Genomic DNA, 26483 nt, shown 5'->3' with positions numbered 1-26483 from the left:
GCCACTATTGAATAATATTTATCATGACAGTATCATAACTTTTCAGGGATTCTGTCAGGAATGATACGACATAAACTCACCTAGATTATCTGATTATCATACTTGTGACTTTGTTGAAGCCATAGAAACTTTTTATTAAAAAAATATAAATCATGAACATTTATTAAGCAAACTTTTAAAAAATTATTTATTTATTTATTTTGGGCTGTATTGGGTCTTCATTGCTGCATGCAGGCTTTCTCTAGCTGCAGCGAGCAAGGGCTACTCTTCAATGTGATGCTCCGGATTCTCATTGCTGTGGCTTCTCTTGCAGAGCATGGGCTCTAGGCACATGGGCTTCAGTAGTTGTGGCACTTGGGCCCAGTAGTTGTGGTGTATGGGTTTAGTTGCTCTGCGGCATGTGGGATCTTCCTGGACCAGGGATAGAACCCATGTCCCCTGCATTGGCAGGCAGATTCTTAACCACTGTGCCACTAGGGAAGTCCAACAAACTTAAAAAACAAATTATTTGGAAAGATTGATACAATGGACAAGTGTCTAGCAAGTGTATCATTAGGAGTGATCATATCCAAGATTTTAGGGATTAAAGGGTTTAAAGAACTTTGGGGAATTAGAAAAGAATTCACAGATTGAGAGAAGAATTAAGAAAAGTTTGATAGGAATAGCATGTTCAACAAATCACACAAAAGAACAGGGAGAGGTCATTCAATAAATCATATTAGGATAACTGATTAGTAATTGGGGAGGAAGATACTTAATTTCTTCTTTCACATAATTCACCAAAAATCAATTTACAGTATATTATATGCTTTCTCTAAGGCTGATTTTTTTCAGCTTTTTTAACAAAAAAAAAATTTTTTTTTTTTTTGTGGTACACGGGCCTCTCACTGTTGTGGCCTCTCCCGTTGTGGGGCACAGGCTCCGGACGCTCAGGCTCAGCGGCCATGGCTCATGGGCCCAGCCGCTCCGCAGCACGTGGGATCTTCCCGGACTGGGGCACGAACCCATGTCCCCTGCATCGGCAGGTGGACTCTCAACCACTGCGCCACCAGGGAAGCCCCTAACAAAAAATTTTAATTGTGGAAAAATACACATAATATAAAATTAACCATCTTTACCATTTTAAAGTGTATAGTTTATTAGTACTAAATACATTCACATTTTTGTGTATCTAATCTCCAAGACTCTTTCATTTTGGAAAACCTATACTCATTTAACATGTCCCCATTCCCTCCTCCCCTCTACCCCTGGCAACCAGCATTCTACTTTTTCTCTTGATGAGTTTGATGACTGTAGGTACCTCAAAAAAGTGTAAGTATATGGTATCTGCCTTTTTGTGATTGGATTACTTCACTTAGCATAATATCCTCAAGATTTATGTATGGTGTAGCATGGGCCAGAATTATCTTGATTTTTAAGGCTGAATAATATTCCATTGTATGTATATAACATATTTTCCTTATTCATTCATCCACCCATGGATACTCGAGTTGCTTCTACATTTTGGCGATTACAAACAATGCTGCCATGGGAATTCCCTGGCAGTCCAGTGGTTAGGACTCCATGCTTTCACTGTTGTGGGCCTCGGTTCTATCCCTGGTTGGTGAAATAAGATCCTACAAGCCACTCAGTGCAGCAAAAAAAAAAAAAAAAAAAAAAAAAAAAAAAAAACCCAGAAAACAAACAAAACAAATAATGCTGCCTTGAACATGGGTGTGATATCTCTTCAAGATCCTGCTTTCAATTCTTTTGGTTATATACCCAGAAGTGGAATTGCTGGATCCCATAGTAATTCTATTTTTAATTTTTGAGGGGAACTGCCATAATATTTTTCATTGTGGCTGCACCATTTTACATTTCCACCAGCAATGCAAAAGGGTTCAAATTTCTCCACATCCTCACCAACACTTGTTATTATCTGTTTTTGTTTTTGTTTAAATTATAGCCATCCTAACGGATGTGAAGTAGTACCTCATCGTGTTTTGATTTTCATTTCCCTAATGACTAGTGATGTTAAGCATCTTTTCATGTGCTTTAATAGCTGTTTGGAGAAATGTCTATTCAAGTCCTTTGCCCATTTTCAAACAGAATTTTTTGTTGCTGAGTTGTATGAGTTCCCTATATATTCTGGATATTAATCCTTATCAGATATGTGGTTTGCAAACATTTTTCCCATTCTGTGGGTTGCCTTTTCCTTCTGTTGATTGTGTCTTTTGATGCACAAAAATTTTTAACTTTGATGGAGTCCAAATTTTTCTATTTTTTCTTGTGTTGCCTGTGCCTTTGGTGTCATATCCAAGAAAACATTGCTGAATCCAATGTCATGAAGCTTTTCCCCTATGTTTTCTATGAAGAGTTTTATAGTTTTAGCTCTTACATTTAGGTCTTTCATCCATTTTGAGTTGATTTTTGTATATGGTGTGTGGACTTAAAAAATTATTCACAACCTAAAAGTTGAGAGTTTTGTTTAATTCAGTGGGAATTTTTAGGACTTCAAGCCTGGGAGGCAGCATCTCAAATAACCCTGAGAAAAATACTCCGAGAAGGCTGGGAGGGAGCCAGGTTATATAGACGTTTTGCAACAAAGGGCAAGTAGTCAAGAACATCAAAAGATTATTGTTAATTAAAGAAAACCAGATATCCCAAGTTAAGGAATTTAGCTCTTTTCTATGTAGGGGAATATACTCTATGACATAAATCACAGCAAGATCCTTTTTGACCCACCTCCTAGAGAAATGGAAATAAAAACAAAAATAAACAAATGGGACCTAATGAAACTTGAAAGCTTTTGCACATCAAAAGAAACCATAAACAAGACCAAAAGACAACCCTCAGAAAGGGAGAAAATATTTGCAAATGAAGCAACTGACAAGGGATTAATCTCCAAGATTTACAAGCAGCTCATGCAGCTCAATAACAAAAAAACAAACAACCCAACCCCAAAATGGGCAGAAGACCTAATAGACATTTCTCCAAAGAAGATATACAGATTGCCAACAAACACATGAAAGAATACTCAACATCATTAATCATTAGAGAAATGCAAATCAAAACTACAATGAGATATCATCTCACACCGGTCAGAATGGCCATCATCAAAAAATCTAGAAACAATAAATGCTGGAGAGGGTGTGGAGAAAAGGGAACACTCTTGCACTGTTGGTGGGAATGTAAATTGATACAGCCACTATGGAGAACAGTATGGAGTTTCCTTTAAAAACTACAAATAGGGCCTCCCTGGTGGCGCAGTGGTTAAGAGTCCGCCTGCCGATGCAGGGGATACGGGTTCGTGCCCCGGTCTGGGAGGATCCCATATGCCACGGAGCGGCTGGGCCCGTGAGCCATGGCCGATGGGCCTGCGCATCCGGAGCCTGTGCTCCGCAACGGGAGAGGCCACAACAGTGAGAGGCCCGCATACCGCAAAAAAGAAAAAAAAAAAAAAAACTACAAATAGAACTACCATATGACCCAGCAATCCCACTACTGGGCATATACCCTGAGAGAACCATAATTCAAAAAGAGTCATGTACCAAAATGTTCATTGCAGCTCTATTTACAATAGCCAGGACATGGAAGTAACCTAAGTGTCCATTAACAGATGAATGGATAAAGAAGATGTGGCACATATATACAATGGAATATTACTCAGCCATAAAAAGAAACGAAACTGAGCTATTTGTAATGAGGTGGATGGACCTAGAGTCTGTCATACAGAGTGAAGTAAGTCAGAAAGAGAAAGACAAATACCGTATGCTAACACATATATATGGAATCTAAGAAAAAAAAAATGGTCATGAAGAACCTAGGGGTAAGACGGGAATAAAGACTCAGACCTACTAGAGAATGGGCTTGAGGATATGGGGAGGGGGAAGGGGAAGCTGTGACAAAGTGAGAGAGAGGCATGGACATATATACACTACCAAACGTAAGGTAGATAGCTAGTGGGAAGCAGCCGCATAGCACAGGGAGATCAGCTCCATGGTTTGTGACCACCTAGAAGGGTGGGATGGGAGGGTGGGAAGGAGGGAGACACAAGAAGGAAGAGATATGGGAACTTATGTATATGTATAACTGATTCACTTTGTTATAAAGCAGAAACTAGCAGACCACTGTAAAGCAATTATACTCCAATAACGATGTTAAATAAATAAATAAATAAAAATAAAATTTAATTGTCTTAAAAAAAACAAAAAAAACCACAGGAGTCTGGGCTCACTGAACTCATTCTTTTGATATGCAACTCAGCTATCTGGGACCAATATCCTGAATTTTCACATCCTGAGTTTCCTCAGGGCTCACGTTGGAGGGCTGCAACTACTGATGACCGTGACATCCTTTGTTTACTGATACATCAGGAAATATTCCATTTCTCAAGGGTTAGGTAAGGGTCCAACTTCATTTTTTTTTTTTTTTTTGCATTTGTATATCCAGGTTTCCCAACAACCACTTACTGAAAAGACTGTCATTTCCCCCATTGAACAGTCTTGGCACCCTTGTCAAAAATCATTTGACCATATATGGGTGGCTATTGGCACAAGACCTCAGTTTCCTCAGACACTGCAGCTGACTTCCTCCAGGGTGAATGATACAACGTGACACAGACAAGCTGTAGAAGCCATCCGCCTTCATTTCTGCAATGTCTTATTCATTACACAGGTCACTAACTGCAGCCCCACAACCCCGTTCAAGGTGGGAGGGGATTGCACAGGGGCTGGAGGCGGGGATCACTGGGGACCACCTTGGAGACTGAATACCATACCACATAGATAAAAATATGAGCTAACATGACTGTAGTGCTTATTTTGAGCAAGGCAGTGTCCTAACACATTAATACATTTAATTCTCCCTATAGCCCTATTAGGTAAATATTGTTATTTTACATATGAGAAAACTGAGGCACAAAGAAGTTCAGTTAATGGCCCCAGACTCCACAGCTAGCAGGTATGGAGGCAGAACTTGAACTCAGATGACCTGGTGCCAGAGTATTCCTGTCACACAGGATACACCACTGCCTCAGTGGGCATTGAATTGGTGAGCAGTAAAACAATGAGGATTAAATCAAAAGGGTGAGAAAGAAGATAAGGGAAACAAAAATAGTGCAGGGGGGAAAAAAGCAGGGGCTTGGTGAGAGAAAACCAATGAAAAGAAAGGGAGAAAGTAGATCAGTAAAATGGTGATGGTTCAAAATGGAAGTTATAGAAGGCAAGAAGAAAAAGCAGAATAAGACTATAGCTTAAAATTCTGCAAAGAAAGATTAAGAGTTTTGGAAAGAACAATCAAGGGAGAAGCACAAAGCTGAAACGAATGGAAAGGTTTACAAAGCTATCAAACGAACTGAAACAAAACCCATGCATAAAAAGATAATCAGTGAGAAGGTTAAAAAGGATATAGTAGAGGGTACGAAAATCTTGCTTGAGGCAGCTGAGAGACTGGAAGAGGGTTTTTAGGACACTTGAAGCTCCTCCCCTGTCCGAAAACAGACAGGAAAGCCTCAGGCACCCTCCGCATCTGCAGCCTCCCTGTCTGTGGCTCGAACGCAGTCCACTAGGCTGGGCCCCTCACTGCCACCTCAGGAGGCTTAGGGCAGAGTTTTCTAGAACATTACTTCTCAAAGTGGGGTCTTTGAACCAGCAATATCTCATCACCAGAGTTTGATTGGAATGCAGAGTCTTACGCCCACTGACTCAGCAACTTACAACTGAGATACAGCAAAAGTTAACATTTTAACAAATTTGCTTCAGATCTACCTTTTTTCCTTAATAAAATATCAGAGATATCCATTCCTCTGTTGATGGATATTTAGGTTGCTTCTATGTCCTGGTTATTGTAAATAGTGCTGCAATGAACATTGGGGTGCATGTATCTTTTGGAATTATGGTTTTCTCAGGGTATATGCCCAGGATTGGGATTGCTGGTAGTTCTATTTTTAGTTTTTTAAGGAGGCTCCATACTGTTCTCCGTAGTGGCTGTATCAATTTACATTCCCACCAACAGTGTAAGAAGGTTCCCTTTTCTCTGCACCCTCTCCAGTATTTATTGTTTGTAGATTTTTTGATGATGGCCATTTTGACCCATGTGAGGTGGTACCTCACTGTAGTTTTGATCTGCATTTCTCTAATAATTAGTGATGTTGAGCATCTTTTCGTGTGCCTCTTGGCCATCTGTATATCTTCTTTGGAGAAAAGTCTGTTTTGGTCTTCTGCCCATTTTTGGATTGGGTTGTTTGTTTTTTTGATATTGAGCTGTGTGAGCAGTTTGTATATTTTGGAGATTAACCCCTTGTCAGTTGTTTCATTTGCAAATATTTTCTCCCACTCAGAGGGTTGGCAAAGCAGAAATAGAGACACAGACGTAGAGAACAAATGTATGGACACCAAGTGGGGTATGGGGTGGATTGGGAGATTGGGATTGACATATGTATACTACTATTTATGAAGTAGATGGCTGGTGAGTGCCAACTGTATAGCCCAGGGAAAAAAATAAAGAGGGTACAGTATGTTTGCAGGACTTAAGTTAACCTTAAAAATGCATTCCAGGGCTTCCCTGGTGGCGCAGTGGTTGAGAGTCCGCCTGCCGATGGAGGCGACACGGGTTCGTGCCCCGGTCCAGGAAGATCCCACATGCTACAGAGCAGCTAGGCCTATGAGCCATGGCCGCTGAGCCTGCGTGTCCGCAGCCTGTGCTCCGCAACGGGAGAGGCCACAACAGAGAGAGGCCCACGTACCGCAAAAAAAAAAAAAAAAAAATGCATTCCAATATATCAATACGTTAGGTGCAGACAAATGCTGTTTGATTCCACTTATAGGAGGTACCTAGAATAGTCAAATTCATAGAGTCAGAAAGTACATTGGTAGATTCCAGGGGCCAAAAGGGGGCAGTGGGGGGAGTGGGGAGGTGGAACAGGGCATTAGTGTTTAAAGGGGACAAAGTTTCAGCTTAGGAAGGTGAAAAATTTGGGAGATGGATGATGGTGAGAGTTGCACAACAACATGAATGTACTTAGTGCCACTGAACTGTACAGTTAAATATAGTTAAAATAGTATGTTTTATATTATGTGACATTTACCACAATAAAAAATATTTTTTAAAAATTAGAGGCATAGTTTCTTCCCACATCCACTCCCTCTCTCCCTTAGTTCTCTTTCCTTCCCTTGAGATACCTGCTAATATGAAGTTGGTATGTTTTCTTTCCTGAAGTTTATTTACACCTTTATTGTAAATGATAGAATAAACACAGAATTTTGTGTGCATTTCATTTTACATAAATATTATCATACCCTATGTACCTTTCTGCAACTTGCCTCTTTAACTCAGCACTGAGTCTTTTTGTTTTTTTACCCATACCCCCTACTGCAGAAGCACAGACTCTTAACCACTGGACCACCAGGGAAGTCCAGCATTGAGTCTTTTTTTTTTAATTAAATTTAATTTTTTTATTAGTTTCTGCTTTATAACAAAGTGAATCAGTCATACATATACATCCCACATCCAGCATTGAGTCTTAAATGTTTGTTTGGTTTAACATATAGAGGCTGAGTTCACTCATTTTAATAGCTGTATAGTATTCCTTTGGTTTAATATTGTGAAATGTATTTATTAGTTCTTCTCTTGAGTAACAGTTGGGCTGTTTCCAATCTTTTGCTATTACAAAAAACAAAACCAGAAAAGAAATGCTGAAATGAATATTTGCTTATCTATATGCACACGTGAGAGTTTCACAAATGCAAACACCTAGAAGAGGGTTTTCTGGGTTGCCCCATATCTATACCTTTATATTTACTGGATATTGCCAAATTGCTTTCCAAAGTGATTGAGCCAACTTACTCCTGCCAACCAAGTGCAAGTTTTTCTACATTCAAACCCTCACCCTCACTTGATTGTGTTGGCGTTTTAGACACTGTGGGCTGGCTAACCAAATACCCTGGTCTAATCCCTTTTGCCTGGAATACCTCTGTTATAGATATTGGAAAACTAAATATATTCCCTTCTCCCTTTCCTCTGGGGAGGCCATGAAACATAGTTCTGTACACTGTATCTCTTATGTTTTATTAGAGAAAAAAATAAGTAAAATTTGAAAAATATCAACATTTGTTAAGAATTGATTGTAGGCACATAAGTCTTGAGTTATATCATTCCCTGTTTTTTTCTGTTGTGTGAAGCAAAAGTCGACTGGAAGAATTTTAAAGTTTTTCCTTTTCTGGCAAAGAGGATGGGTTCATTAGCCTTGCTCTCTCTTCCCTGATTCTGTCTTTAAAACTGGGTGAAATCCCTGAAGGCACACCAGCTACCTTGAAATCAGGTAGCTGAGCTACTGAACTGATGTCCAGAGTTGCTTACCTCCAGACTTCTTGTTATGTGAGAAAAAGAATCTCCCATTTGTCAGTCACTGCTACAGTCTCCTTCCGTATCTGCAGGAGGAATTGGTTCCAAGATCCCCTTGGATAGCAAAATCTGCGGATTTCAAGTCCCTTGTATATAGTGGTGTGGTGCTCACAGCCCTCTGCATCAGCTGGTTCTGCATTTGCAGATTCAACCAATCATTCCATCTGCAGCCAAGTGTCCTTAGGTCTTCTTTTATTTGTAGTCTAATGCATTCCTGATAAATATAGCCAGGCTTGCTAATTTTTGCCAGTCTGAAGGATGTAAATAGCATCTCATCATGTTTTAAGATGCATTTCCCTGCTTATGGAAGAAGTTGAGCTTCTTTCTATATGTTTCATGTGTTTATTGGTCATAGAAATCACCCTTTGCCCATTTTCCTTTTGGGTTGTTTGTCCTTTCCTCATTAATTGTAGGTTTAAAAAAATATTTTGGATACCAATCCTTTCTCAATTATATGCATTACAAATATCATCTTCCAATCTGTAGCTTTTCTTTTATTTCCCCCAGTTTTATTGAGAAATAATTGACATTCATCACTGTATAAGTTTAAAGGGTACAGCATGATGGCTTGATTTACATACATTGTGAAATGATTATCACAATAAGCTCAGCTAGCATCCATCATTGTAGCTTTTCTTTTTCACTTTGTTTATGGCTTTCCCTGACATGTGTCTGTAAAAAAGTCTTAAATTTCAATGTAGTGTAATTTGACAGTATTGAATCTTGTTAAGAATTCTTGGGTCTTCCCTGGTGGTCCAGTGGCTAAGACTCTGTGCTCCCAACGTAGGGGGCCCGGGTTCAATCCCTAATCAGGGAACTAGATCCCACATGCCACAGCTAAAAGATCTTGCTTGCTGCAACTAAAGATCCTGTATGCCACAACCTCACAGGCCGCAACGAAGTTCTTGCACGCTGCAGCTCAGACCTGGCTCAGACAAATAAATAAATAGATTAAAAAAAAAAAAAAAAGGACTTCCCCAGTGGCCCAGTGGTTAAGAATCCACCTGCCAGTGCAGGGGACATGGGTTCGAGCTCTGGTCTGGGAAGATCCCACATGCCGCAGAGCAACTAAGCCCTGGCACCACAACTACTGAACCCGCGTGCCACAACTATTGAAGCCCACACACCTAGAGCCCGTGCTCCGCAACAAGAGAAGCCACTGCAATGAGAAACCCGTGCACCACAACAAAGAGTAGCCCCCACTCGCCACAAGTAGAGAAAGCCTGCGCGCAGCAACGAAGACCCAATGTAGCCAAAAATAAAAATAAATTTTTTAAAAAAGAATTCTTCCCTATCCAGAAGGCATAAACGTACTCTTCCAATATATTCTTCTGAAAGTTTTACTTTTAATATTTCATTTTAATTAATTAAATAATTAATTTTAATATTTAAGCCTTTAACCCACTTGGAATTTATTTTGAGTGTGGAATAAGCTAGGGATCAGGTTGGTGTTTTTTTCTACCTGCATAACCAAATGTCCCAGTCACATTTATTGCAAAGTCCACTCCTTTTCCTGCACATTTGTAACTACATCACTCTTATGTACTATGGTGGGTAAACCCTAATATGATCCCCAATGATCCTGCCTCTTAGTACTCAGGTTCTTATGTAGTCCTCTCCCCTTGAGTGTGAGCTGGACATAGTGACTCATTTTGAAAAAATGGAATACACATCAGTGAGGGTATGTCACTTTTGAGATTAGATTATTATAAGGTGTGGCTTCCATCTTGAGTTTTCTTTCTCCACTCATTCTGGGGGAAGTCAACTGCCATGTTGTGTGAGAAGCCCTCTCTATGGATTGACCCATATAGTGAAGAAGAAGAGCCTCTTGTGTTAATGAGCTTGGAAGTGGATTTTCTTCCCTTCATAAAACTGCAACTCTGGCCAAAAACTTGCCTACAACCACATGAGAGACCCTGAGCCAGAACTACTGTGCCACTCCTGGACTCCTAATCCTCAGAAAGTGCGTGATAAAAAATGTTTGTTGTTTTAAGCTGCTAAAATATGGGATAACTTGTTATACCGCATTACCTAACTGATACACATACCAATTCCATATATGTGAAATTCTTCAGGATTTTCCCTAAAGACAATTATATTATCTGCAGATAATGGCAGGTTTTTTGTTTGTTTGTTATTTGTTTTCTTTCCAATACTTTCACTTTTCATCTTTTTCTTTTTCAATCTTTCTTTATTGTGAACAAATGTACTGACAGAGGCCATCCTTGTTTCTATCTTTAAAGGTAATACTTCTAACATTTCATCACTGAGCATGAGGTGTTTTGTTTTAGTTTTTTTTGTTTGTTTTGTTTTTGTTTTTTTCAGTAAAATTCTTAACAACAAAAGACAGGTTAAAGTAATTAAGTAATTCTCTTCTGTTTCTAGTGTGCTGAGTGTGGCTCCTTCCATATCTTAGAGCTTCCGGGTGCCTAGGTCCACATTCAAATACCAGAATCAGCCTCTCTCAGCCTGAGGCCTCCACTGATTTCCCCCAAAACTTAGGAAGGCTGCTCTGCCCCAGTGAAGAGAAGCCTAGACTTGCTGTGGAATCACAGCTCCAGGAGCAGTACTCAAGCAATGACTTTCTCTTAGGAATTGGACTTCAAATCCCCTAGCTCCCTCACCCCTCTGGTGGGGTCATTGTGAGGGTCTGCTTTTGCGGAACCCAAAAGAAGACTGTTTTCATACAATGGTTGTTGAATTTATCATCTGGGATTTTTTTTTTCTGAATCTATTGAGATGATTTTTGTTTCTTGATCTGTAGCTGGGTAAATTATATTGCTATTCTCTACTGGTTAAATGACATCCTTTTCTTCCTGAGATATTTCCTACATTGCTGCATTTTGGATAGCTAGTGGTTTATTTATAATTGTTATATCTGTAAAGTTAAACTGAACTATCAATTTCACTGTCCTTTCTGATTTGGTGTCAGGGTTACACTAGCAGTGGTCAATGACTAGCCTCATATAAATTGCTGAATCTTGTTTCTGAGTTTGGGTAAGATGGAGGTTTTCTGTTCCTTGAAGGTGACAAAAGTGCCTATGAGGACATCTAGGCTTGGTGAAGTATTTTTGTGCCTAGAATTTTTTATTTGGATTCAATTTCTTTAATGTATAAATCTATTCAAGTTTTCTATTCCCTGAATAATTTTTGGTAAATGATATTTTTCCAGAATTGTCCACTATATCTCATTTTTCAGATGCATAGTTTAACATACAGAGCTCAGAGTTTTAGGAGAGCTGCTCATCTCTCCTCCCTTGCAGGGCTGGGCAGACACAGAAAGGTGGCAAAGAAAAAAGATATTTTTGTTCATCTCTGAGATGAGCCTCAAAAAGACATGTAGGAGGAGCTGTTAATTTCTCAGACACTCTTAGTTATATTCGTTAAAGACTTTTCATTGTAATTTTTAAAAAACTCACTAACACATTCTGAGTGTGTAGGGGATAGGGTGAACAAGGGCCCATAGGCTAGGCAGAGGCACCAAAGGTGACTTTAGGTGAAGGTGAGCACCAACTGGGCAGAGAGGAGGTTTTCTTGGCAGGATGATAAGGCAAAATGTTTACTTGGCACCGAGGCCACAGCCACATGATGGAGACCTGGAGGACAAATCAAGGAGGTAGAACTTTATCCCATAGTTACCTGGTCTCCCACCTTTTGCCAAATGCACCATTTTGAAGAGAACTGCAGGGTAAGAGAGGAGTGACACAGACTTTTTCTTAGTACTTTTTTTTTTTGGCTGCATTGGGTCTTCGTTGCTGCAGATGGGCTTTCTCTAGTTGTGGCAAGCAGGGGTTACTCTTCGTTACAGTGCACGGGCCTCTCATTTCGGTGGCCTGTCCTGTTGTGGAGCACAGGCTCCAGGCATGCGGGCTTCAGCAGTTGCGGCACGCGGGCTCCAGCGCTCAGGCTCAGTAGTTGTGGTGCACGGGCCCAGTTGCTCCGTGGCATGTGGGATCTTCCCCGACCGGGGATCGAACCCGTGTCCCCTGCATTAGCAGGTGCATTCTGTTTTTTTTTTTTTTTTTTTTTTTTTGCGGTATGCGGGCCTCTCACTGTTGTGGCCCTCTCCCATTGCAGAGCACAGGCTCCGGACGCACAGGCCCAGCAGCCACGGCCCACGGGCCCAGCCACTCCGCGACATGCCGGATCCTCCCGGACCGGGGCACGAACCCATGTCCCCTGCATTGGCAGGCGGACTCCAAACCACTGCGACACCAAGGAAGCCCAGCAGGTGGATGATTCTTAACCACTGCGCCACCAGGGTAGCCCTAAATATGTGTTTCTGTAGAGTTGCAGTCAAGAAGTCCTTCTTAGTACTTTTAAGCCCTATTTTAACATAACTTGGTGGTGAAAGGGAGATAAGGATAAAGAGATAAGGGAGAGGCTGGATCCGTAGAGGTAGCACCCCCAGAGCAGCTAAGTCTTAGGTGCGACCAGGGTGGGAAAAGCCTGTAATCAAGTGGGAGAATTTGACCTGGGTGTTGGGAGGAAAGGGTGTGAATGTAACCTTGGGACAAGAATGCACAAGGGGTTTGGGAAATCCAGTGCTTTGCAGCTGTGTGACCTCGGGCAAGTTACTTAACTCCCAAAGCCTTGGAATACCAGAATAAGGTCTCTGACTTTCAACTGAGTTCCATGCAATTTTAAATTCATGTGGTTTGGCCACGGGGATCTGAGGATCAGTGGAGTGGGTGGAAACTTCAGGGCATATTTCCCAAGGCTGCGTCTTCAACCTTAGTAGCACCCGTATTCTATCTCATTTGTGCACCGGAGATCAGAGCAATAGTGTTGTTTGGGAAACCAAAAGATTCTGTGGTTTAAAAATTAAAATAGTAAAGAGGAACTGCCATGGATATTCAACAACCACTGGGATTTTTAAAATGATGAAACATAGCGTTCTAGAAAAATAAATGCACAATGATATGCAAAATGGATTAGAGAAGGGAGAAATTAGAACCTTGGTTCTCAAGGAGTGGTCTGTGGACCAGGAACATCAGCATCACCTGAAAGCTTGTAAAAAAGGCAGGATCTTGTGCCCTGACTCAGAAAAACTGAATCAGAATTTACATTGACTTTAGATGATTTAGAAATACTTCAAGCCTCTGTTAATGCGGGCCCAAACAAGGGGCTTCAGATTTAGTGACCTGCTAGGACTGAAACCATGTAACTCAGATTGGGACTTGAACCCACATGCCGGGACTCGAACCCAGCCAAAACCCACATTCGGACTTGAACCCACGGCCTTTTAACCGAGATCACACACCTGCTTTCAGGACTTAATGAAGCTCAGATTATTGATGTCACAGAAAGAATTCAGTGAGAGATAAAGTGATAGGTAAGAAGTGGATTTATTTAGAGAGAAACACATTCCACAGAATGTGGGCCATCTCAGAAGGTGAAAGGTCTTGGGAGAAACACACTCCACAGAAAGAGTGTGGGCCATCTGAGAAGGCAAGAGCGGTCCCAGGGTATGGGGTTGTCAGTTTTTATAGGGGTGGGTAATTTCATAGGCTAATGAGTGGGAGGGGTATTCCAGCTATTTCGGGAAGTTGCGAGGATTTCCAGGAATTGAGGCACCACCCAATTTTTGACCTTTATGGTTGGCCTTGGAACTATCATGGTACCTGTGGGTATATCATTTAGCTTGGTGATGTGTTACAATGAACATATACTGAGCCTCCAGGTGTGGTGGAAGTCGACTTGTCTGCCATCTTGGACTTATTTGGTTCTACTCAGTTTATGTCATGTCCTTGGTCTATGTCATTCTTTCAAAGGTTGTGCCCTGCCCCCTTCCCTCTGTTTCAGGACCAGGGAGGTCCAATAAATGAATGAGGAGCCCACTGTGCGAGACTCATGAATGGCAGAGAGACCCCACTCCTCACCCCCAGGGGGGAAGGACCCTCAGATCCAGCCTCGAAGATGGTGGTCATACCAAAACAGAGGTATTGCTAGGAATTTTGATTTTTCAAGAGAAGCATGAAATCCAGATTCCAATGTTTAATCTCCTGACTTTTTAACCTTGACAACCAATTTTTTAAATTGTGCCTAATTTTGAGAAAAAAAAAACTGAAAAGAGAAGAATAAAACAAACTTGTTTTCTTTTAACCCAGGGTTGGGGGGTGGCAAACCAAGCAGGGTATGAAACAGTGTATATAGTATACTATGTGTCTTGGTTTGGGTTTCCCCCAAGGTAAACTCTGAGACCAGGATTTGAGTGCAAGTAGTTCATTTGGGAAGTGAGCTTGAGGGGAGTGAAGAAGTGAAACAAGGAAGGGGAAGCAGCCTATAATGAGTGGCTTATTCAACAAATTACTGCTATGGGAAACTGGAGCCCAATGCTGCTGAGAAGCTCTCGGAACCGGCGTAGAACTTGCACCCCCAGTTATCCCACCAGAATGATAAGTGGTGAATTGGCATGTTAAGATACCACTTCCTGAGCTTCTTGGATGGAGTTGTTCCTGGGTAGGAGTAATTCCCCCCTACACACGGCCTGCTGTTAGTACTTAAAATAGTCTTCCCAGCTTCCGTCAAGCCTTCAGGCACAAAACTACACTCTTGGTAAGTGAGTGTGTAGGAGCACACTGAAAAGAGAAGGTCCAAAGGATGCAGCAGAGTACTGACAGCATCTGCTATGCAGCTGTTTGCGTGAGGAAGTTCTTTTTACTTACCTGTAGTGTATGGATATGAAAATACCAGAAAACAATAAGAATGGTTGCTGCTGGGGAGGATAATTGGAGAGAAGGGAAAGGGATGTCAGGGAGGCTTTAATCATAGATCATTTTACCTTTTGAATTTTTTTTTTTTTTTTTTTGTGGTACATGGGCCTCTCACTGTTGTGCCCCCACCCCCCGCTCCGGTTGCGGAGCACAGGCTCTGGACGTGCAGGCTCAGCAGCCATGGCTCACAGGCCCAGCCGCTCTTCAGCATGTAGGATCTTCCCAGACCGGGGCACGAATCCGTGTGCCCTGCATCGGCGGGCGGACTCTCAACCACTGTGCCACCAGGGAAGCACCCTATCTTTTGAATTTTGAACCTGGTGAATGTATTACTTATTTTTAATCAGCACAATTAAAGCATAGAGTTTTAAAAGTGTCCTGCAAGAAGAGAAAATAATAAAAATAGATTACAAAATGACTTGCATGTGGCATCTGAATTCAGGAAAAAGGAGGTAGGTGGTGGGTGAGGAGAAGTAGAGCACACTTAAAGGAAAGACAGGTGTTCAGAGGGGCTGAAGTGATGGGTGTGTACAGTGACTAGGCAGCTCAGATTTCTGATTCCATGCTACTTTATATATTTTAGTATATTAAATTTTGTGTAGCACTTAACTAAATGGGATTTAATACTTTTATCTTTACCAGGCCATGCATTCTACTTCTTGGTACAAACATTAGGGTCACCAAACCATGAGATGGGTTTTGAAGGCAGCCAAACACAGTCACCAACATTCTTCCTAAAGTGTGTAAGCGTGGACTGTTATGGATCATCTCTTCCTTTTTTTTTTTGGCCACACAGCCTGGCTTGTGGGATCTTAGTTCCCTGACTAAGGATTGAACCTGGGCCCAGCAGTGAAAGAGCTGAGTCCTTACCACTGGACTGCCAGGAAAATCCCAATCATCTCTTCTTTAATATCAAATGGAGTCTCCAGGAGTCCTGTTTAAAAAGTAACTGCCCTCCATGAATAGCCAACACAATGTTGAAAAAGAACAAAGTTGAAGGACTTATACCTGCTGATTTCAAAAATTACTACAAAGCTACAGTAATCAAAACAGTGTGATACTGGCATAAAGATAGATATATAGATCAACAGAATAGAATAGAAACCCCAAAAATAAATCCTCGAGTCTATGGTCAATTGATTTTTGTTACAGATGTCAAGACAATTTGATGGAGAAAGGATAGTGTTTTCAACAGATGGTGTTGAGAAAACTGTATTTCCACATGCAAAAGAATAAAAGTTGGACCCCTACCTTACAACCATATACAAAAAAATTACTCAAGATGGCTCAAAGACCTAAACATGAGAGCTAAAACTATAAAACACTTAGAAGAAAACACAAGGAAAATCTTTATGAAATTGGTGTTTATAGCGGCGTTATTCACAATAGCCAAAAAATGGAAGCAACCCAAGGTGTCTGTTGATGGACATCATGGACAAAATGATGTTTTATCAAAAAAAAAAGATTTCCCTACATCATCAATAATGGGACAAAACAACAATGTTTCCAGATGTCATGCACTGAGAAGGATACAACGTCACATTTGTGATTCTTGCCAAAAATGTTTAACCCAAATCTAATCATGAGGGAAATCAGCAAATCCAAATTAAGGAGCATTCTGCAAGATAAGTGACCCAAACTCTTCAAACACATCTACATCATGAAAGACAAAAAAAAAAAAAAAAAGCAAAGAGGAACTTCCCTGGTGCTCCAGTGATTAAGACTCCGCCTACCAATGCAAGGGACACGGGTTTGATCCCTGGTCTGGAAGATCCCACATGCCGCAGAGCAACTAAGCCTGCGTGATGCAACTACTAAGCCAATGCGCCACAACTACTGAAGCCCACGTGCTCTAGGGCCTGAGTGCCACAACTACTGAGCCCAAGTGCTGTAACTACTGAAGCCCATGCACCTAGAGCCTGTGCTCCGCAAGAGACGGCACTGCAATGAGAAACCCACGCACCGCAATGAAGAGTAGGCCCTGCTCCCGCAACTAGAGAAAGCCCACACACAGCAACGAAGACCCAGCACAGCCAAAAAAATAAACAAACAAACAAATAAATAAATAAAAGCAAAGAAACTCCTGCAGATTAAAAGATTAAAGAGGCATGACAGCTAAATGCAACATGGGATCCTTAATTGGATTTAGGACCAAAAAGAAAAATATATACAAAGGACATTACTGGGACAATTAGGGAAATTTTAATATAGACTGAATATTAGAGATCAGTACAATAACAATGTTAAATTTCCTGAGAGTGATATTGTGGTTGTGTAGAATGTTTTTGTTCGTAGGAAATTTACGGTGAAGTGTTTAGAGGTGAAATGCCATGATGTCTGCAGTAACTCCCAAATGTTTCAGCCAGGGGAAAAAATGAGAGAATAGGTACAATTGGAGAACCTAGGTGAAGGATTTATGAGTGTTTATTATATCTTTCTTGTGACTTTTCCTGAGGGTTTGAAAATTTTCAAAATACAAATTCGTGGATTAAAAACAAAATAAAAATAAAATTTGGGGTTAAAAAGGAGCTGTGCCCATAGGTGCAAACTATTGTGGATTTACAAATGTGCCCAGAGGGCAGGCACCTCACCTCTGGGTTTTCTAGCAGAGGTGAGCAGAAAGGCCAGACTTATCTGCTGCTGCAGTGGAGTCAGCAGGTAGTGAGTCAGAAGCCAAAGATGTGGCACTGAGATGGGCTGTGCTCGTGGAGCGATGGGCAAGGATGTAGAGTCAAGGAAAGAGGTACAAATGTATGATTCCCAGTCCTGATGCTTGGCTGGGCTTCCCTGCTCAAAAACATCTCTGCCACCCCTATTGCAGTGCCTAACAGAGACATTACCTTACTCTCCCAATAAACTCATATTAATTCATTAAACAAGTAGGTGCTGAGCATCTACTCCTGGGGTATAAAAACGGACAAGAATGATGTGGTCCCTCTACCTCACAGAGCCCAGAGTCCAGTCTTGAGGACAGATGGGGAAATGGTGTGACAAGTGATTTGGAAAGGCCCCATAACCTGAGCTGGTGAGCTGGGCAGCGGAAAAGGCTCCCCAGGGGAAAGTAACCAGCAAGTTGGGGAGTAAGACAAGCTAGCTGAGGGTTACAGGAGATGAGGTTGTTAAAAATGAAGAGAGGGCTTCTCTGGTGGCACAGTGGTTAAGAATCCGCCTGCCAGTGCAGGAGACACAGGTTTGAGCCCTGGTCCAGGAAGATCCCACATGTCGAGGAGCAACTAAGCCTGAGTGCCACAACTACAGAGCCTGTGTTCTAGAGCCCGTGAGCCACAACTACTGAGTCCATGTGCCACAACTACTGAAGCTCACATGCCTAGAGCCCGTGCTCCGCAACAGGAGAAGGCACGCAATGAGAAGCCTGCACACCGCAACAAATAGTAGCCCTCACTCACCGCAACTAGAGAAAGCCCGTGCACAGCAACAAAGACACAACACAGCCAAAAATAAATAAATAAATAATTTTTTTAAAAAATGAAGAGAGGGCTTCCCTGGTGGCACAGTGGCTGGGAGTCCGCCTGCCAAAGCAGGGGACACGAGTTCGTGCCCCGGTCCGGGAAGATACCACATGCCGCGGAGTGGCTGGGCCCGTGAGCCATGGCCGCTGAGCCTGCGTGTCCGAAGCCTGTTCTCCGCAACGGGAGAGGCCACAACAGTGAGAGGCCCGTGTAATGCAAAAAAAAAAAAAAAAAAAAAAAAAAAAAGAAGAGAAAGAGAAGTGGGAGGCATCAATTTAAGTGTGCTTTCTTCAAGGGACAGAATTTAGACAGATTTCTTTGAATCCTAGCTCTTCACCTTAAACACTGCAGCATTGAGCAAGTTACTGAACCTTTCTGGGCTCTGATATCTCAGAGTGAAAACAGAAAAAATAATGCCTCCCTGCAGTGTGAGGGTGAGAAAAATATGGTGCAAGGAGCACCTGGTATCTGGTAGATACACATAAATATTAATGTGGCACTCTCTTCTCCACCATCTTATGTGCGGTTGAATTTGCTCCTCGCCATGTCTTCTAACGAGACTTTCAGGATCAAGTGATTCCTGGCCAAGAAGCAAAAGCAGTATTGTCCCATTCCCCAACGTATTAGAATGAAAACTGATAATAGAACAGTTAAAATTTGGAGAGAAGACATTGGAGCAGAACCAAGCTGGGTCTATAAGCAGCCCCACACATGAGGAGGCAAACATATTTATGCTTTGTCAAAGTCACTTACATCTTACCATATCACCCTGAGAACATCACTATCTGAACAGCTGGATGTATTTTATTGGGAAAATGATTTTTCTCTTTGTGTCAGTGTTTCTACACTAGTGCTTTGGCTTGGTAATAAATATGTAAGACCTTTTGTTGGAAGAAAAAAATGTCAATGTGAACTTCAGTTTCACAATTTTGCCTGAGGCCAGCTCTTTTTTTTTTAATAATTTTTTTTATTAGTTTCTGCTTTATAACAAAGTGAATCAGTCATACATATACATCTGTTCCCACATCCCTTCCCTCATGCATCTCCCTCCCTCCCACCCTCCCCATCCCACCCCTCCAGGCAGTCACAAAGCACCGAGCTGATCTCCCTGTCTGAGGCCAGCTCTTGCAATACATGTACATGTATGTGAAAAACTCAGATAACCAGTGTCCAGAATATATGAAGAACTTTTTTTTAAACCATAATGAAATGCTATTTATTACCATTTAAAACCTCTTACTAATTGTCTATATAGGCACAAAGCACAAATTTCCATATCTTAGGTTACCAGTTGGTCATTTTATTTATTTATTTAACATCTTTATTGGAGTATAATTGCTTTACAATGTTGTGTTAGTTTCTACTGCGTAACAAAGTGAATCAGCTATATGAATACATATATCCCCATATCCCCTCCCTCTTGTGTCTCCCTTCCACCCTCCCTCTTGTGTCTCCCTCCCACCCTCCCTATCCCCCCCCAGGTGGTCACAAAGCACCTAGCTGACCTCCCTGTGCTATGCGGCTGCTTCCCACTAGCTCTCTATTTTACACTTGGTAGTGTATATATGTCAGTGCTACTCTCTCACTTCGTCCCAGCTTACCCCTGCCCACCACATCCTCAAGTTCATTCTCTATATCTACGTCTTTATTCCTGCCCTGCCACTAGGTTCATCAGTTCCATTTTTTTTTATTTTTCAGATTCCATATATATGTGTTAGCACACAGTATTGGTTTTTTTCTTTTTGACTTACTTCACTCTGTATGACAGACTCTAAGTCCATCCACCTCACTACAAATAACTCAGTTTCATTTCTTTTTATGCCTGAGTAATATTCCATTGTATATATATACCACATCTTCTTTATCCATTCATCTGTCAATGGACATTTAGGTAGCTTCCATGTCCTGGCTATGGTAAATAGAGCTGCAATGAACATTGTGGTGCATGACTCTTTTTGAATTATGGTTTTCTCAGGGTATATACCCAGCAGTGGGATTGCTGGTCATATGGTAGTTCTAATTTTAGTTTTTTAAGGAACTTCCATACTGTTCTCCATAATGGCTGTATCAATTTACATTCCCACCAACAGTGCAAGAGGGTTCCCTTTTCTCCACACCCTCTCCAGCATTTATTGTTTGTAGATTTTTGATGATGGCCATTCTGACTGGTGTGAGGTGAAACCTCATTGTAGTTTTTTGTTTTGTTTTGTTTTGTTTTGCAGTATGCGGGCCTCTCACTGCTGTGCCCTCTCCCGCTGCGGAGCATAGGCTCCAGACGCGCAGGCCCAGTGGCCATGGCTCATGGGCCCAGCTGCTCCGTGGCATGTGGGATCCTCCCAGACCGGGGCACGAACCTGCGCCCCCTGCATCACCAGGCAGACTCTCAACCACTGCGCCACCAGGGAAGCCCCTCACTGTAGTTTTGATTTGCATTTCTCTATTGATTAGTGATGTTGACCATCCTTTCATGTATTTGTTGGCAATCTGTATATCTTCTTTTTTTTTTTTTTTTTTTGGATTAGGTGATTTATTTTATTTATTTATTTTTTGTGTGTGTGTGTGTGTGGTATGCGGGTCTCTCACTGTTGTGGCCTCCCCCGTTGCGGAGCACAGGCTCCGGATGCGCAGGCCCAGCGGCCATGGCTCACGGGCCCAGCCGCTCCGCGGCATATGGGATCCTCCCAGACCGGGGCACGAACCCGTATCCCCTGCATCAGCAGGCGGACTCTCAACCACTGCGCCACCAGGGAGGCCCTGTATATCTTCTTTGGAGAAATGTCTATTTAGATCTTCTGCCTATTTATGGATTGGGTTGTTTGTTTATTTATTTTTTAATTTTTATTTTATTTAAATAAATAAATAAATAAATAAATTTATTTTTGGCTGCTTTGGGTCTTTGTTGCTGCACGCAGGCTTTCTCTAGTTATGGCGAACAGGGGCTACTCTTTGTTGCGGTAGCGGGCTTCTCATTGTGGTGGCTTCTCTTCTTGTGGAGCATGGGCTGTAGGTGCATGTGCTTCAGTAGTTGTGGCACGTGGACTCAGTGGTTGTGGCCCACGGTCTTAGTTGCTTAGTTGCTCCGCAGCATGTGGGATCTTCCTGGAACAGGTCTAGAAGCCGTGGCCCCTACATTGGCAGGTGGATTCTTAGCCATTGGGCCATCAGGGAAGTCCCTGTTTGTTTATTTAATATTGAGCTGTATGAGTTGTTTATAATATTTTGGAGATTAATCTTTGTCCGTTGATTCTTTTGCAAATATTTTCTCCCATTCTGAGTTGTATTTTCATCTTGTTTGTAGTTTCCTTTGCTTTGCGAAAGCTTTTAAGTTTCATTAGGTCCCATTTGTTTATTTTTATTTCCATTTCTCTAGGAGGTGGGTCAAAAAGGATATTGCTGTGATTTATGTCAAAGAGTGTTCTTCCTATGATTTCCTCTAAGAGTTTTATAGTGTCTGGTCTTACATTTAGGTCTTTAATGCATTTTGAGTTTATTTTTGTGTATCGTGTCAGGAAGTGTTCTAATTTCATTCTTTCACAGGTAGCTGTCCAGTTTTCCCAGCACCACTTATTGAAGAGGCTGTCTTTTCTCCATTTTATATTCTTGTCTCCTTTATCTAAGGTAAGGTAACCATATGTGTGTGCATTTATCTCTGGGCTTTCTATCCTGTTTCATTGATCTATATTTCTGTTTTTGTTCCAGTATCATAGTGTCTTGATTACTGTAGCTTTGTAGTGTAGTTTGAAGTCAGGGAGTCTGATTCTTCCACCTCCGTTTTTTGTTCTTAAGATTGCTTTGGCTATTCGGGGTCTCTTGTGTTTCCATACAAATTGTGTGATTTTTCTTTCTAGTTCTGTGAAAAATGCCAATGGTAGTTTGATAGGGATTGCATTGAATCTGTAGATTGCTTTGGGTAGTAGAGTCATTTTCACAATGTTGATTCTTCCAGTCCAAGAACATGGTATATCTCTCCATCTGTTTGTATCATCTTTAATTTCTTTCATCAGTGTCTTATAGTTTTCTGCATACAGGTCTTTTGTCTGCTTAGGTAGGTTTATTGCTAGGTATTTTATTCTTTTTGTTGCAGTGGTAAATGTGAGTGTTCCTTCAATTTCTCTTTCAGATTTTTCATCATTAGTGTATAGGAATGCAAGAGATTTCTGTGCATTAATTTTGTATCCTGCTACTTTACCAAATTCATTGATTAGCTCTAGTGGTTTTCTGGTAGCATCCTTAGGATTCTCTATGTATAGTATCATGTCATCTGCAAACAGTGCCGCTTACCTTTTCTTTTCTGATTTGGATTCCTTTTATTTCTTTTTCTTCTCTGATTGCTGTGGCTAAAACTTCCAAAACTATGTTGAATAATAGTAGTGAGAGTGGGCATTCTTGTCTTGCTCCTGATTTTCGAGGAAATGATTTCAGTTTTTCACCATTGAGAACAATGTTGACTGTGGGCTTGTCATATATGGCCTTTATTATGTTGAGGTAAGTTCCCTCTATGCCTACTTTCTAGAGAGTTTTTATCATAAATGGTGTTGAATTTTGTTGAAAGCTTTTTCTGCATCTATTGAGATGATCATACGTTTTTTATCCTTCAATTTGTTAATATGGTGTATCACATTGATTAATTTGCGTATATTGAGGAATCCTTGCATTCCTGGGATAAACCCCATTTTATCATGGTGTATGATCCTTTTAATGTGCTGTTGGATTCTGTTTGCTAGTATTTTGTTGAGAATTTTTGCATCTATGTTCATCAGTGATATTGGTCTGTAATTTTCTTTTTTTGTGACATCTTTGTCTGGTTTTGGTATCAGGGTGATGGTGGCCTCATAGAATGAGTTTGGGAGTGTTCCTCCCTCTGTTATATTTTGGAAGAGTTTGAGAAGCATATGTGTTAGCTCTTCTCTAAATGTTTGATAGAATTCACTTGTGAAGCCATCTGGTCCTGGGCTTTTGTTTGTTGGAAATTTTTTGTTTCTTTTTTTTTTTTTTTTTGGCTGTATTGGTGCCTTCTTGCTGGTCGTGGGCTTTCTCTAGTTGCGGCAAGTGGGGGCTACTCTTCATTGCAGTGCATGGTCTTCTCACTGCGGTGGCTTCACTTGTTGCAGAGCACAGGCTGTAGGTGCACAGGCTTCAGCAGTTGTGGCTCGTGGGCTCAATAGTTGTGGCTCGCAGTCTCTAGAGCACAGGCTCAGTAGTTATGACACATGGGCTTAGTTGCTCCACAGCATATGGCATCCTCCCAGACCAGGGATCGAACCAGTGTCCCCTGCATTGGCAGGCAGGTTCTTAACCACTGCACTACCAGGGAAGTCCCTGTTGGAAGATTTTTAAAGCACAGTTTCAATTTCAGTGCTTGTGATTGGCCTGTTTATATTTTCTATATCTTCCTGGTTCAGTCTTGGAAGGTTGTGCTTTTCTAAGAATTTTTCCATTTCTTCCAGGTTGTCCACTTTATTGGCATATAGTTGCTTGTAGTAATCCCTCATGATTCTTTGCATTTCTGCAGGGTCAGTTGTTACTTCTCCTTTTTCTTTTCTAATTCTGTTGAGTTGAGTGTTCTCTTTCTTTCTTGATGAGTCTGGCTAGTGGTTTATTGATTTTGTTTATCTTCTCAAAGAAACAGCTTCTAGTTTTATTGATCTTTGCTATTGTTTCTTTCATTTCTTTTTCATTTATTTCTCATCTGATCTTTATGATTTCTTTCCTTCTGCTAACTTTGGGGCTTTTTTTGTTCTTCTTTCTCTAATTGCTTTAAGTGTAAAGTTAGGTTGTTTTTTTTAGATTTTTCTGGTTTTTTGAGGTAGGATTTTATTGCTGTAAACTTCCCTCTTAGAAGTGTTTTTCTGCATCCCATAGGTTTTGGGTCCTCGTGTTTTCATTGTTATTTGTTTCTAGGTATTTTTAAATTTCGTCTTTGATTTCCTCAGTGATCTCTTGGTTATTTAGTAGTGTATTGTTGACCCTTCATGTGTTTGTATTTTTTAGTTTTTTTTCCTGTAATTGATATCTAGTCTCATAGTGATGTGGTTGGAAAAGATACTGATATGATTTCAATTTTCTTAAATTTACCAAGGCTTGATTTGTGACCCAAGATATGATCTATCCTGGAGAATGTTTCATGAGCACTTGAGACAAATTGTGTTTTGTTTTGGATGGAATGTCGTATAAATATCAATTAAATCTATGTGGTCTATTGTGCCATTTAAAGCTTGTGTTTCCTTATTTATTTTCATTTTGGATGATGTGTCCATTCGTGAAAGTGGGGTGTTAAAGTCCCCTACTATTATATTTTTTAATTAAAAAAATTATTAGTTGATTTATTTATTTTTGTCTGCATCGGGTCTCCGTTGCTGCATGTGGGCTTTCTCTAGTTGCTGCGAGCAGGGGTTACTCTTTGTTGAGGTGTACGGGTTTCTCACTGTGGCTTTTCTTTGTCGTGGAGCATGGGTTCTAGGCATGTGGGTTTCAGTAGTGTGGCATGTGGGCTCAGTAGTTGTGGCTCACGGGCTCTAGAGCGCAGGCTCAGTAGTTTTGACACATGCGCTTAGTTGCTTCACGGTATGTGGGATCTTCCCAGACCAGGACTCGAACCCATGTCCCCTGCATTGGCAAGCTGATTCTTAACCACTGCGCCACCAGGGAAGTCCCCTCCTACTATTACTGTGTTACTGTCAATTTCCCCTTTAATAGCTGCTAGCATTTGCCTTATGTATTGAGGTTCTCCTATGTTGGGTGCATAAGTATTTACAATTGTTATATCTTCTTCTTGGATTGATCCCTTGATCATTATGTAGCATCCTTCTTTGTCTCTTGTAATGATCTTTATTTTAGAGTCTATTTTGTCTGATATGAGAATTGCTACTCCAGCTTTCTTTTGATTTCCATTTGCATGGAATATCTTTTTCCATCCCCTCACTTTCAGTCTGTAGTGGGTCTCTTGTAAACAGCATATATACAGGTCTTGTTTTTATATCCATTCAGCCAGTCTATGTCTTTTGGTTGGAGCATTTATTCCATTTACATTTAAGGTAATTATCGATATGTATGTTCCTACTATCATTTTCTTAATTGTTTTGGGTTTGTTTTTGTAGGTCTTTTCCTTCTCTTGTATTTCCTGCCTTGAGAAGTTCCTTTAGCATTTGTTGTAAAGCTGGTTTGGTGGTGCTGAATTCTCTTAGCTTTTGCTTGTCTGTAAAGGTTTTAATTTCTCTGTCGAATCTGAATGAGATCCTTGCTGGGTAGAGTAATCTTGGTTGTAGGTTTTTCCCTTTCATCACTTTAAATATGTCCTGCCACTCCCTTCTGGCTTGCAGAGTTTCTGCTGAAAGATCACTATTAACGTTATTGGGATTCCCTTGTATGCTCTTTGTTGCTTTTCCCTTGCTGTTTTTAATATTTTTTCTTTGTATTTAATTTTTGATAGTTTGATTAATATGTGTCTTGGTGTTTCTCCTTGGATTTATCTTCTATGGGACTCTGCACTTCCTGGACTTGAATGACTATTTCCTTTCCCATGTTAGGGAAGTTTTCAACTATAATCTCTTCAAATATTTTCTCAGTCCCTTTCTTTTTCTCTTCTTCTTCTGGGACCCCTATAATTTGAATGTTGGTGTGTTTAATGTTGTCCCAGAGGTCTCTGAGACCGTCCTCAATTCTTTTCATTCTTTCTTCTTTATTCTGCTTTATGGTAGTTATTTCCACTATTTTATCTCCCAGGTCACTTATCTGTTCTTCTGCCTCAGTTATTCTGCTATTGATTCCTTCTAGAGAATTTTCATTTCATTTATTGTGTTGTTCATCATTGTTTGTTTGCTCTTTAGTTCTTCTAGGTCCTTGTTAAACATTTCTTGTATTTTCTCCATTCTATTTCTGAGCTTTTGGATCATCTTTACTATCATTACTCTGAATT

This window comes from Mesoplodon densirostris, chromosome 16, assembly GCF_025265405.1.
Source record: "Mesoplodon densirostris isolate mMesDen1 chromosome 16, mMesDen1 primary haplotype, whole genome shotgun sequence".
Lineage (NCBI taxonomy): Eukaryota > Metazoa > Chordata > Mammalia > Artiodactyla > Ziphiidae > Mesoplodon > Mesoplodon densirostris.
Note: the sequence above shows the minus strand (reverse complement) of the source record.